The sequence below is a fragment of the Malaclemys terrapin genome, chromosome 13 (assembly GCF_027887155.1).
Source record: "Malaclemys terrapin pileata isolate rMalTer1 chromosome 13, rMalTer1.hap1, whole genome shotgun sequence".
In the NCBI taxonomy this organism is placed as follows: domain Eukaryota; kingdom Metazoa; phylum Chordata; order Testudines; family Emydidae; genus Malaclemys; species Malaclemys terrapin.
Window position 1 is genome coordinate 36,484,163 of NC_071517.1, and position 15,000 is coordinate 36,499,162.

At 45.2% G+C, this 15,000-nt stretch overlaps 1 pseudogene; it reads left to right on the plus strand.

Annotated features, from left to right (window-relative positions):
• The first annotated feature begins 12,406 nt into the window (after positions 1–12,406).
• On the plus strand, positions 12,407–14,292 carry LOC128847337 (olfactory receptor 6N1-like; annotated as a pseudogene).
• Positions 14,293–15,000: the final 708 nt, after the last annotated feature.

A 15,000-nucleotide genomic window follows, 5' to 3' on the forward strand; every position in this document is an offset into this window, starting at 1 on the left:
TAACTATAGGCATTTCAACATCCCCAACAGTAATTTTTTGGTCTGGGAAGTAAGTCCCTTCCTGCAGCTGTTCAAACAGACCAGAGTTCCTGAAGATGCGAGCATCATGCGCCTTTCCCAGCCATCCCATGTTGATGTTGGTGAAATGTCCAATGGAAAAGTACCCCTTGCAGTTTATGTACTGGCCGCTACAGTGTGCCGGGGCCAAGATGGGGATATGCGTTCCATCTATCGCGCCGTCGCAGTTAGGGAACCCCAGCGCATTAAAGCTATCCACACTGGTCTGCACATTTCCCAAAGTCACTACCCTTGATAGCAGCTGGTCAATGATTGTGTTGGCTACTTGCGGCATGGCAGCCCCTACAGTAGATTTGCCCACTCCAAACTGATTCCCAACTGACCGGTAGCTGTCGGGTGTTGCAAGCTTCCACAGTGCTATGGCCACTCGCTTCTCAACTGTGAGGGCTGCTCTCATTTTGGTGTCTTTGTGCTTCATGGCAGGGGACAGCAAGTCACAAAGTTCCATGAAAGTCACCCTAGGCATACAAAGGTTTCACAGCCACTAGGAATCATCCCAGACCTGCAACACTATGCAGTCCCACCAGTCTGTGCTTGTTTCCCGGGCCCAGAATCAGCGTTCCATGGCACGAACCTGGCCCAACACCACCATGATCTCCCAATCGCCACATGCTGTGCATCTAGGAACGTCCAGGGCCGGCTCTGGCTTTCTGGCCACCCCAAGCAAAAAAAAAAAAACCTGCAGCGCGGCCGGAGCCAGGGTGTAGGGCGACTCCCTGCCCTGCAGATGTGCCCCGGCTAGCGGGGGGAGGGGGAAGGAGCGGTGGGGAGAGAGAGAAATGGGCGGCCAGGGCTTCAGCTGGGCGCTGCCACATGGCCCCGACCACTGCGCCACCTGCCGGGAGGGCTCTGCAGGGCGATCCCATCCTCCGCACCGCTGCCCCCTACAAGGCAGCCAGAGCAGAACAACAACAACAAAAGCGGCCGTGCCACCCTAGGATTGGGCAGAATGCTGCCTCCTACAAGCTGCCACCCCAAGCACCAGGTTGCTAGGCTGGTATCTGGAGCCAGCCCTGGGAATGTCTGTGTCCATGTCCTCATCAGTATAGTAATCGCACTGTCGTTGCTTCCTCGCCTGCAGAAGAGATCTGAGCAGACTCCATGTTTGCCACACAATGTTGCCTGCATGGGTAATCCTTGAAAAAGGGTGCAAAATGAGCTGTTCAGTTCAAGATGGCCAATAAAATGCGGTAAATGGTTGTCTTTTGTAGCTTCCACAGGAGTCCAGGACGGCTTCCGCCGCTTTCTCCAGATTGTCTGTGTGGCTCTGTTCATGATGGCCAAGAAACAGCAGGGAATTGTTGCCTTCTGTAGCTTCCACGGGAGCCCAGGACCGACAACATGGAAAAAGCGGTGAGAGCAGAGTTTGCAGCGGAAGCTTGAGCAGAGTTTGCGGTGGAACTGTGCGGCTCTTTTCACGATGGCCGAGAAACGGCGGGGAATTGTTACCTTCTTAGTTTCCACAGGAGCCCAGGACAGACAACATGGAAAAAACGGCGGAAGCTGTCTGGCTCTGTTCACGATGGCCGAGAAATGGTGGGAAATGGTTAGATGAAAGAGTAGATAGAAATAGGAGAGGACATTCGAAGTAGATTCAACATACCAGGAGATAGGTGGTGCACCGTGCTGCATCATCTGCTGGCAGCCTGGCATCTGCCATAGCTTTCACGGAGGGAGGAGCAGGTGATGGCACACACCCAGAAAAACCTGTGAGAATGTTTTTGCCCCATCATGCACTGGGAACTTAACCACAATTCCAATGGGCAGCAGAGACTGCAGGAACTGTGGGATAGCTACCACAGTGCAACGCTCCGCCATTCAATGCTAGACTCAGTACTGTGGACTCAGTTCACCGAATTCACGCGCTTTAGTGAGGACACATAACATTGAATGTATGAACTCGATTCTGGAAATTCGAATAAAATAACTTCGAATTAATTTCATACTGTAGACGTACCCTTAGCCTCCCCTTCCCACCACAGTGCCAATCAGCGTTCATAGCACCATTTCACAGGGATGGAGCTTGGGATCTATGTCTTGTGACACGTCCTCAGTTGGGGATCTGCTGTTATACCAATAGAATTAAAACTAGCAGGATCTTATTAAGAGGGATAAAGCAAAGATGCCACATTTATTGTAAATATAATGGTAAAGCAAAAGATAAAAGTAAACAATGTTGTTTGACTAATTATTCCTATCACTACTTATTTCTTATACACACACACACACATATATATATATATATATATATATATATATAGGTGTTATAGTTACCAGCCTATAAGTTGCTCATTCCAAGTTACTGGCCAGGTATCTTGGTCATGAGGATAGACCTGAGTCTGTGTCAGGTGCACCTGATACTCCTGGAGGTTGGCAGCAGAGCCAGAGACTCAAAGAGTCCATTCTTACAGGAATTAATTCCTGTTAGTCTATGGAAGCTGTTTCATTCTGCTGTTGCTCACTCAATCAGCAGATGGCACATTCCTGGACACATTCCTGGGCACATTCCTGGTGGCTCCAAACTGTCCAAACTTTGTGTTTCTCATCCTTCCAGGTGGTGGGGTGGATCCCAGTTTACCCTCCGGGGGTTCTGGTGGTCCACTTTACACATTCTTCGGCCAATGGATACTCCCTTTCTAGGCTGGCACCTCCCTAACCATTCATGTACATCAAGCATTCATCAACATACTTTCCATATCTTAACCATATTTTAATTTACTGTCTCCACCATTTTCGGGGTATGTGCTAATTCACTTGAGACTCCCAGCCCTTTAATCACAGAGGGTGGGGGTCTGTTCCTAGGGGCCGTTGCTGTTACAATGAAGTGAAAGTTACTTAATGGCTTATAGTGTTTATTTACATTGTATCAATTACTTCAAGAAGAAAGTCAATTAACTTGTTTGTAAGTTTAACATAGTAATAAAGTATCTTTCACAGGATAAATACAATCAATGGCTTCTACAGACAGTAGCTTACAAGTTTTAACAGAAGACCCAAGAGCTTTTTGTACTTGGTGAAACTGTTGGATTTTAAAGTGTGGGGGACAAATTATGAGGGGTCATAATGACAGCCTTTTGCTTGTGCTGTCCACTGGGGTGGAGTGGCAGGGTGCACAGAGCCTCCCCTCCCCGCATTCTTACACGTCTGGGTGAGGAGGCTATGGAACTTGGGGAGGGCGGTTATACAGGGGCTGCAGCAGCACTCTGTGATCCTGCTGCCATTCCTGAAGCTTCACCAGATGACAGAGCATGTCCATTTGATCACGCAGCAGCCCCAGCATTGTATCCTGCCTCCTCTGATCCTTCTGCCACCACCTCTCATCTCAGGCGTCCCTCCTGTCCTCACGTTCACTGGCAGCTTTCCTGTACTGTGATACCATGTCCTTCAACAGATTAAGATGAGCTCTTTCATTGCGGGTCAATTCCATGATTTCAGAGAACATTCCGTCTCGCGTGCTTTTTTTTCGCCGCCTTATCTGAGATAGCCTTCGGGACGGAGGAGGGAGGCTTGAAAAATTTGCAGCTGCAGGAGGGAAAAAAGGGATAGAAATATTTAAAAGATACATTTTACAGAACAATGCTTGTACTCTTTCACAGTGAACAACACTATTCACATTACATAGCACATGTGATTTCGGTACAAGGTCGCATTTTGCATCTTAATATTGAGTGCCTGAAGCTTTGGTGTTAGAGATCACAGACACAGGTCCGGGCAACAGAATTCGGCTTGCATGAGGCCATGGTAAGACATTGTCTTTCGGCTTCTGCAACCTTCCTAAAAGCAGCGCCCTCCTTTCCCACATACAAAGCAAAGTCCATTGAGTGCTGCGGTTTTCCTGTTAACGTGCAGCACCAGAAACCAAACAAACTGCCCCCACCATTCAATTTTCTGAGATGATCGCTTTACCCCTCCCCCCACCGTGTGGCTGGTATCAGAGAAGATCCCTGCTAGCCAAACGTAAAAAGCTCAGCGCCAATGCCCCCCCTCCCCCGCTAGGCTAACTGCAGGGAAGGATTTCTTTTCAGCCACAGGCAAACAGACCAGTAGGAATGGCCATCTCTGTCCCGTCCCCTTAATTAAATGCCCGTATTTCAACCAGGTTACCATGAATGATATCACCCTCCTGAGGATAACACAGCGAGATAAAGAACGGATGTTGCTTGAATGCGAGCAAACACCGGTACCATACACTACCAGGCTTTGTCATGCAATGATACCAGATTACTTGCTACTAGCATGGCATGGTCAAGTGTCCTATCATGGAGGACGGAATAAGGCTGCCCTGCCCAGAAACCTTGTGGAAAGGCTTTTGGAGTACCTCCAGAAGAGCTTCATGGAGAAGTCCCCGGAGGATATCCGCTCCATCCCCAGACACGTTAATAGATTTTCCAGTAGCTGTACTAGCCGCGATTGCATCCCAAGTCTTCAGGGCAAATTAATCATTAAAAAACGCTTGCTTTTAAACCATGTTTTATATTAACAAAGGTACACTCACCAGAGGTCCCTTCCATGGCTTCATGGTCTGGGATACCGCATTGGGAGGGTTGGGAGAGTACTTCACTCAGGCTGAGAAAAAGATCTTGCCTGTTGGGTAGAACAGAGTGCTGTGGGCTCTCCACAAGCTCATCCTCCACTTCCTCCTCCTCATCTTCCCCGTCCACAGAATTCTCATGCATGGCTGAGTGTACCCACTCCTCAGAATCCACGGTCAGATGTGGGGTAGTGGTAACGGCCCCCCCCCCCCTAGAATTGCATGCAGCTCAGAGTAGAAGCGGCATGTCTGCAGCTCTGCCCCAGACCTTCCGTTTGCTTCTGTGGTTTTCTGATAGGCTTGTCTGAGCTCCTTAACTTTCACGTGGCACTGTAGTGAGTTCCTATTGTGGCCTCTCTCCATCATGCCCTTGGAGATTTTTTTCAAATGTTTAGGCATTTCATCTTTTGGAACATAGTTCTGCTAGCACAGAATCCTCTCCCCATATAGCAATCAGATCCAGTGCCTCCCGTATGGTCCATGCTGGTGCTCTTTTTCGATTAACAGACTGCATGGTTACCTGTGCTGATGAGCTCAGCGTGGTCACCTGTGCTCTCCATGCTGGACAAACAGGAAATGAAATTCAACAGTTCGCAGGACTTTTCCTGTCTACCTGGCCAGTGTATCCGAGTTGAGAGCGCTGTCCAGAGTGGTCACAATGGTGCACTGTGGGATAGCTCCCGGAGGCCAATACCGTTGAATTGCAGCCACACTACACTAATTCGAAACAGCAATGTCGATTTTGGCGCTACTCCCCTCGTCGCGGAGGAGTACAGAAATCGATTTTAAGAGCCCTTTATGTCGAAGTAAATGGCTTCATTGTGTGGATGGGTGCAGAGTTAATTCGATTTAATGCTGCTAAAGTCGACCTAAACTCATAGTGTAGACCAGGCCTTAGACAGCTCTGCTCCATGGAGGGCCCTCCCCTCGGGGCATGAGGCAACCTATGGCAAGAGGAATCAGCTACAACCTACCAACAGGGCTTGGCCAGCGGTAGGGGAGCTGGGCACCAGTGAGAATAGTAGGATTTGAGCCCTGCAGAAACCATTTTCCAAGGGACCTAACAGAATTAGGTACCCAAATCCATTTGAAATGGGAGTTGGATGCTTAACTCTCTTAGATGCCACTGAGAATTTCAGCAGCAAGAGTTACTGCGATTCTGTCATGGTAGGTTCTGTCATCAAATGTTTTTTGGCTGCGTGCATGTGTTGTGTTGTCTCCACTCGGCACAGTCTCAGGTTCAATCTATGCATTTCCATTGGAAACAGACCCCACAGCAACAGAAATGCACTGGATGGATGGGAAACCCCTGCTAAACCTTTGAGAGCCACTGCTATTGTTGTATGTGCTTTTGTAGCCACTAATGTCGCAATCATGCTGTTGTACAGTTTTGTTCCCAGTGTCTCTAATTTGGAATAACGAACACCTAGCAGTAGGTAAGAAATGAGGAAAGATGTGATTATGCTCGCTAAAGTCACTAGTGTTTAGAGATATGGGAAGGTGCAGCGGTGCTACCCAGTGGATAGCAGCCAAAGTGGAAGTCACGAAAGGAGAAGTGATGTTGCCACATGACCAGCAAAGGGAAGTGGACAGAGGTAAAGCTGTATAATACAGGTTAGATTACATGAGTGTAAATGGTGAGGAAAGAATTTTGTGGATCAATGGACCTCTATGCTACTGGAAATATCTTTAGAAACCAAAGTGAGGAATGTGAGTGAGCAATTTATAAACGAAGATACTGAGGAATTCTGAAGCCGTGTAATAAGGGAATCAGAGACAGCCAGCCTAGGTAGTCCTAAATTAACAACACTACCTAAAGAGAGGAAAAATGTACCATGGTGGAACGATGACCAACGGAGACACAAGAGCATCAAGGATGGAAAGAGGCAGCTACAGTATCCACTGTAGTTAACTCCAGAAGAGAGCAGAGGGTAAGAACAGAGCAATAGATTGCTCATTTCTTTCAATCTGCTGCCCCTAGGGTCGATTACACAGCATGTCAAAGGGCAGTCGTATTGGCCAGTATATTTCAGAACAGGATAAAGTCTTGTAATGTGAAAAGGAAAGGTCAGTGATGCTGCAAGGTGTCCACTAGAGGGCAGCACATTCAAAGCAGGAGAAATGGGCAGCTATTTTCTGAAGTGCCCAGTAGGTGGCAGCAGATATAGGCTTAATATTATTTATTATTCTATGGGCAGTTGGTTTTAAGAGGCCATCACCTAGAGTTTCATCATTATGTGACGTATTTTCCCCTGTGGGATGTTTTTTCCCTTTTATAAGTGTAAGCCAGGCCTGCATGAACTCTCCCCTGACCTCTAGTGATGAACTAGGGAAGAAGACTTCATGAACTGACCTTGTTTGCATAGACACACCTATTCTGCCTAGCATGATGGAAATGCTTTGCCCAAATAACAACTTTTGGTGGTGTTGGAGCACAAGTCACTTTATTACACCTGCTCCAATAACAAAGAGTTGTGTATCCCTATGTGGGGATCAAGGGTAGCAGAACTATACTTGGCATACTGTGATGGAGGGACTCACCCTCAGCTATACTGCATTTGCTAAGTAGGAGACATGGGTGCCAAAGCTGAGTGGAATTGAGAGATGGTGGGGGCATGTAGTTTGTGGTGTGGGCTTTGCTGAAGGGGACCAAACACTACTTGACCCTTCTTTCCTCCACTGTTTAATAATAGAGTTTAGTATGACTCACTTGAAAGTCTTGTTGTAAACCAACAGAACTGAAATCACTAATAACCAGCTCTAAGCATTAGACCTGTTTTGTGGCATTGTCTCTGATGCCAGAGACTGTCCAATCTGCACTAATAGTGGAGCTTGCCCACAAACAGCTGAAATCACAGAGAGCTGTGTTAAGTTGTGGGCCCTCAAACCATTCCAGAGGGGACAGGGAGTGACCGGCAGAGTGGCAGGTGTCAGGGCATGAACCTGGGTAGCGGACCGAACAAGGTGCTTTTTTCTCCACAATGCCCCCGGGTGGACTCACGCCAATACACTTCTGAACTCTGGGTCTTTACTGACCAAGGACAATAACTGTGAGTGGTGTGTGGTGAAGGGAGGGGCACGCTAAAGGAACTTTTGGTTGCTGGACTTAAGATCCCGAGGCACAAGGACACTGCCCAACATACCCTGGGGTGGGTGTTTTGCTCATGGTTTTATGTGATGAATCCAGCTTGCAGCATTTTCCCAAGTTAATGCCGGGTTACTTTCCCCCTTTTTATTAAAACTTTCTTTTCCGCTCTCAGACTCTCTGCTTGTGAGAGGGAAACTGTTGCCTCTAGAGGCGCCCCAGGGGTAGTATGTGTAATTGTCTCAGGTTACTGGGTTGGGGTTTGAGACAGTTTTGTGTTGAATTGTTGGAAAGGAAACCTTAGATATTGAACCCGGCCCCTGTTGCTGCTGACTCCACCAGGAAGAAGGGTTACATGAGGAATCAATAATTCACATTGGGCAATGTTCGCAACAAAGATTTGGAAACACAAAATTAGTCAGCTGAAAGATAGGTTGAAGTGGGACCCTTATTAAAAAGTTCAAACACCATCACCATAACAACAAACCAACCACACAAAAATGGGTTGGGAGTAATGTTTTCCCAACCTATTTTGCAACCAAACTAATAATAAATACATCAAGTGGTTTGTTGCCGTAAAGCTGAAACAATAATTTTATTTGGGTTCATATGAGAAAACTTAGGTTAAAAAATGAGAATTTCATGCTTGTATACCAACTTTTGGAAAGCAGGTGTATGGATATTTGTGAGATGCAAAAACGGAATGGATCTATAGACAATATTCAAATAATTTAAGGAAATGTGGGGGAGGGGCTGCCCTCTAATGGATGGAGCTAGATCCTATGAAATGTGCCCTCTTCAACTAGTATCTAATTCAAGTATTCCAGAACTCAGATACTGGTCTGTGCTTTGATCAGTTTCAACCCAGATTTACCTATTCTCTTTTCATAGGAACATAGGAATTGACAGACTGGATCAGACCCTAGGTCTGTCTACTCTAATATCCTGTTTGACAGAGGCCATACCCAGATGTTTAAGAGGAAGTTGGAAGAATTGCTTAGGAGGTAGAGGTGGGATAATCTGCCACCCATTTAGCTCTCATTTTGGTCTTTGTTACTTAGAGATTGGCTCAAGCCCTGAAGCATGAGGTTTAATACCCTTCCAGAATGTTGGTTGTCATTAATTATGATAAAACTGTACGTTACTGATATCCATGTAAATATCCAATCCCTGACATTCCATAAGAGATCTCTCTCCTGCCATCCATCTCCACCCTCTGACAAACAGAGGCTAGGGACACCATTACTTACCCATCCTGACTAAAACCCATGAATGGACTTAACCTCCATGAATTTATCCAGCTCTATTTTAAACCCTGTTATAGTCCTAGCCTTCTCAACCTCCTGAGGCAAAGAGTTCCATAAGTTGATTGTGTGCTGTGTGAAGAAGAACTACCTTTTATTTGTTTTAAACCTGCTGTCCATTAATTTCATTTGGTGGCCCCTAGTTCTTATATTATGGGAACAAGTAAATAGCTTTTCCTTATTCACTTTCTCCTCATCACTCATGATTTTATATACCTCTATCATATCCCCCCTTAGACTCCTTTTTTCCAAGCTGAAAAGTCCTAGCTTCTTTAATCTCTCCTCATATGGGACCCATTCCAAACCCCTAATTATTTTAGTTGCCCTTCTCTGAACCTTTTCTAATGCCAGTATGTTTTTTTAGATGAGGAGGCCACATCTGTACGCAGTATTCAAGATGAGGGCTTACCATGGATTGTATAAGGGCAATAAGATATTCTCCATCTTATTCTCTATCCTCTTTTTAATGATTCCTAACATCCTATTTATTTTTTGATCACCGCTGCACACTGTGCGGACGTCTTCAGAGAACTATCCACAATGACTCCAAGATCTTTTTCCTGATTAGTTGTAGCTAAATTAGCCCCCATCATGTTGTATGTATATTTGGTGTTATTTTTTCCAATGTGCATTACTTTACATTAATCCACATTAAATGTCATTTGCCATTTTGTTGCTCAGTCACTTAGTTTTGTGAGATCTTTAAGTTCTTCACAGTCTGCTTTGGTCTTAACTATCTTGAGCAGTTTAGTATCCTCTGCAAACTTTGCCACCTCACTTTTTACCCCTTTCTGCAGATCATTTATAAATAAGTTGAATAGTATTGGTCCTAGGACTGACCCTTGGGGAACACCACTAGTTACCCCTCCCCATTCTGAAAATTTACCATTTATTCCTACCCTTTGTTCCCTGTATTTTAACCAGTTCTCAATCCATTGAAGGACCTTCCCTCTTATCCCATGACAATGTAATTTACGTAAGAGCCTTTGGGGAGGGACTTGTCAAAGGCTTTCTGGAAATCCAAGTACACTATGTCCACTGGATGCCCCTTGTCCACATGTTTGTTGACCCCTTCAAAGAACTCTAATAGATTAGTAAGACATGATTTCCCTTTACCGAAACCATGTAGACTTTTGCCCAACAATTTATGTTCTTCTATGTGTCTGATAATTTTATACTTTACTATTGTGTCAACTAATTTGCCCGGTACTGACATTAGACTTTCTGGTCTGTAATAGCCAGGATCACCTCTAGAGACCTTTTTAAACATTGGTGTTACATTAGCTATCTTCCAGTTATTGGGTACAGAAGCGGATTTAAAGGACAGGTTACAAACCATAGTTAATAGTTCTTCAACTTCTCATTTGAGTTCTTTCAGAACTCTTGGGTGAATGCCATCTGGTCCCAGTGACTTGTTACTGTTAAATCTGAGGAATTGTCATAGATTGAGGTCACTAGAGGAGGTTTTGGAATTAATTGATACATTTATTCCAAAACCTCCTCTAGTGACCTCAATCTGTGACAATTCCTCAGATTTGTCATCTACAAAAGCTTGCTCAGGTTTGGGAATCTCCCCAACATCCTCAGCCGTGAAGACTGAAGCAAAGAATTCATTTAGTTTCTCTGTGATGACTTTATTGTCTTTAAGTGCTCCTTTTGTATCTTGATTGTCCAAGGGCCCCACTGGTTGTTTAGCAGGCTTCCTGCTTCTGATGTACTTAAAAACATTTTGTTATTAACTTTTGAGATTTTGGCTGAAACTGTGATGCTTTTCAGTTTAATAATAACCATGACATGCCCACGGGTTAGTTACCTTAGAACAACCCCTGTGCACTGACTCGGTACTTAGTGCTGCTTTTCACCACCTCAGATATTTCAATTAGGATGTGAGTTTGAATACACTGCTCCGCTCCATATCCCTTGAGTCAGTAAGACCAGGGATAGGGGAGACTAGTTAGGCAGCCTCCAAATGTCCAGGTTCCATTCTGTCACCAGGCAGGGGTTGAAAAAGAACTGAATATAAAAAGGACACATTTATGGAAAACCCTTTCCAGTTGTCATCTCTACAATCTCTCAGGCACTTTTGCAGGTACAGTTTTGAGAACTACTCAGTGCCACTTGGGATGAACATTGGCCAAATCAAAGCGAATAGAAAACCTAAGAAGTTCACTTTAAAACAGGGTTTCCCAAAAAAGTGGGCACCGTGCATCACCCCAGTAGCCTCAGGACAGAGCAGGCTGGACATTTCCTTTCCCATATCAATCGATTTATTTTCTGTTCTTTTAGAAGAGGCAGAAACCTCTCAGAAATTAGAATCCAACACACAGAATGCTCAGGCAACCCATAGGGCACATACTAGGAATGACAGTGGATCTATAGGGAAGTTATTGCAATAGTTATTAAGATACAGACCAGCGGGCTGTTGCATCAAAAATATGTAAACACATGATGCAATAGCATTAGAAAGAAGCACAGCGACACTGATCAGAGAGGTCATGCAGAGAAGTACCCTGCCTTGCTCAGCTCCCACTCACTGGTAAAAATCCAGCTTTCACCCTTAGTGTCCTAGGCTGAAAATATTGTGTGGGGAAAAGGTCCTTGCACACTAGTCCTGCTTCTGGCATACGGTCTGAGATCCCTAAAAGAGCGGAGACCCTGCTTGTTGTCTGTGGCCACCTCTGTTCCAGGACTGGTGTATATAGTGTAAACAAATGAGTTACACTAAGAGTCCACATCACTGGATTCTCCTCCAATGGGAAACTTTGACGGTCTAGGTGGTTTCCCCAGGTACAACCTGGAACTGTGAGACCTGCTCTGCCCCCTGAACACAATAGCCTGGGGTGACTGTCACAATACTCTGCTAGAGACAAGAAGCAAATCCCTCCAGGTGCTGTTATCCCTCAGTCCAGCAGCAGGTGGTGCCCCACACCCAGCTAAATTGCAAGAATGCTCCCACAACCACTCATAAATCTCACAGAGAAGGATACCAACCAGATACCACCAGCTCCCAGCCTTCTACCTCAGGGATATACCATCTTGGACAGAACAAAACCAATTTATTAATTGATTCACCACTTACTTCAAGGGAAAGTGGAAATGCACAGCCTTTGCAACCTGAGTAGTTTACCAAACACTTCAGCCACTCAGCCGGGGTTTCACTCCCTTCCGCAACCTTAGCCCTCTGTTTTGTCTTCCGACTGAGACTGCTGGCACTTTGCTCTGAAATCTACATTTAGCCTTAAAATTTCAGCCTGTAACCAGGAGAGGAAGGGAATATTCTGAATATTTATGGTATTAATTCACAAGACTTGATTAACTTTTAACGCTATGTTCTTCCAATTCAATTGCCCAGCTTGTTTTTTTTGTTCCTAGCCCCAACCCATGGCAGACACAGATTGGAGAAACCAAATGACTGTCACACAATTAATCCTCCTGGGATTTGGGGATCTCCCTCACCTGCAAATTCTTCTCTTTCTACTGTTCCTAGTGATCTACATGGCAACTGTGGCTTGGAACACTCTCATCGTGGTGCTTGTTGTTACTGGTCAGCACCTTCACACCCCCATGTACTTTTTTCTGGGCAACTTGTCCTACTTGGAGATCTGCTACACCTCGACCTTCCTGCCCTGGTTACTGTCTAGTCTGCTGACTGGGGACAGAACCATCTCAGTGAGTGGCTGCATCACACAACTGTATTTCTCTGGCTCTCTGGCAGGTGCAGAATGCTATCTCCTAGCAGCAATGTCCTATGATAGGTATTTAGCAATATGTAAACCCCTGCACTATTCAACTCTTATGAATAACAGATTTTGCCTCCAGCTGGCTGCTGGGTCATGGTTAAATGGTTGTTTGGCCAGTACTGTCTTAATATTATTCCTATCATAGTTAACATTCTGTGGCCCGAATGAAATTGACCATCTCTATTGTGATCCCATCCCACTGATAGAACTCTCCTGCAGTGACACTCACCTGAGCATGTTGGTGGATTTCATAATAATCTCCGTATTCACCCTGCCTCCATTCCTACTAACCCTGATGTCCTACGTGTTTATCCTTTTCAGTATCCTAAGAATCCCTTCCTTGACCGGGAGAGAAAAGGCCTTTTCCACCTGCTCCTCTCACCTCACTGTGGTGACAATATTCTATGGAACCATAATGACTGTCCACATGCTACCAAAACGTGATAAACTCAGAGATCTGAAGAAAGTGCTCTCTTTTTGCTTTACGGTCCTAACTCCCCTGGTAAACCCCCTCATCTATAGCCCGAGAAACAGAGAGGTCAAGTTTCAGAGTAGCAGCCGTGTTAGTCTGTATCCGCAAAAAGAACAGGAGTACTTGTGGCACCTTAGAGACTAACAAATTTATTAGAGCATAAGCTTTCGTGGACTACAGCCCACTTCTTGTGGGTTGTAGTCCACGAAAGCTTATGCTCTAATAAATTTATTAGTCTCTAGAGAGGTCAAGGACGCACTGAGCAAAGCAGTCGGGAAATGTAGCTTTAACCAAAAAAACATGCAGAGACTCTGAGATAATAATTTAGCCTGAGGTTTTGAAAGCTGTCTGGTTGTTGAAGCAATCAGTCTGCGATGCACTGTACCTCAAAATAGCATCCTGTAACATCCATATTCAACTTTTGTATATGGTTGTGATATTTCATAAAAAAACATGCCTGTAAGGTATCATATGAAAGGTCATGATCTGCTGAAACTCATTCTTCTGTCAATATATATATATCATTGTATATGGCGTTATGATATTTTTTTATATGGTTGTTATTGAAATGTGTTGAAAGTTTGGGAGTTGCCCACTGTTACTTCTCCAGTGACAACATAGGAGCTGGCTCACACCCAGGCAGATGTTAAATGACCATCACCATCCATTGACCAGCAGGGGAATTGTAAACTAGAGGTTTACAATTCCGTAACAGACAGTGTGCAAGCACCACACAACTGTAATTGCTCAACTCTGTAATTCAGCAAGGCCCACCAGGACATGTTTCGGCCAGTATTTTTCCAGGGACATGAATTGAGAGTATAAAATAAAGGACAATGGCATCATTAGACCACCTCTCTCCTCCCCCACCTATTCTGGAAGCAACAAGAACGCTGGGAGGACAAAGACTTTGAACTGGGGAGGTTGGTCCCAGGCCGAGAAGGGAATTCATCCTGTTATTAAGAACTGTAACCTGGCTGCAACATCCAGTGGTGTGAGAAAACCTTTTTGATTCAGATCTTACTGAGTCTGAAAAAGTTTAGGATTTAGAATGTGTTTTTAATTTTTTTTCTTAGGCATAAAGATCAGAGATAGATTTTAAGTGATCTTAAGTGTTAGGTAGCTATCTTTCTGTAGTTAATAAACTTATTTTAAGGTTTAATCTTAACCAGTATTTTGTCTAAATTCCTTGGGGAATCTGCTCAGATTACAAGGGCTGGTGCATGTCCACTATCCTTTCATGAACAGCCAGGCCCCAGCAATGACCTCTGGACACTTCAGCAAGAATAGCTTTATAGCTCTTATCAGAACTAAACCTGGCAGTGATGCAGGGAGTGTCCAGACCCAGCTGGTGGATTGCCAAGGCACCCATAGAACTGAGGCAATTTCTGGAATTGGGGTCTGTCAAATGATCACTGACGAAGGACTCTGCTTGTGGCCCTGCAGGGCACCAGCTGTTTTGCTGCCACCAATTGCACAGAGCAGTCCAAAGGAAGGGGACCTGTTAAAATGAGTGTCCCCAAAACTCACTGCAATGAGTACATGCCCCGAAAGGGCTAATTCTCAGGACATGGTGTCCAGCTTTCCCAAGCTGTCTTGCACAGCTCTATTGCATGCAGGGCCCTCTCGTCAGGGCATGACACAACCTATGGTGAGAGGAAGTGGCTACCGCCTAGCAACGAGCAGAACTCCTGTGGCGCCAAACATGGCAGTGCTGGCTCAGCCACTGTGAGCACATCAGAATTTGGCCAGAGGCAGGGGAGCTGGGCACCAGTGAGAACTGTATGACC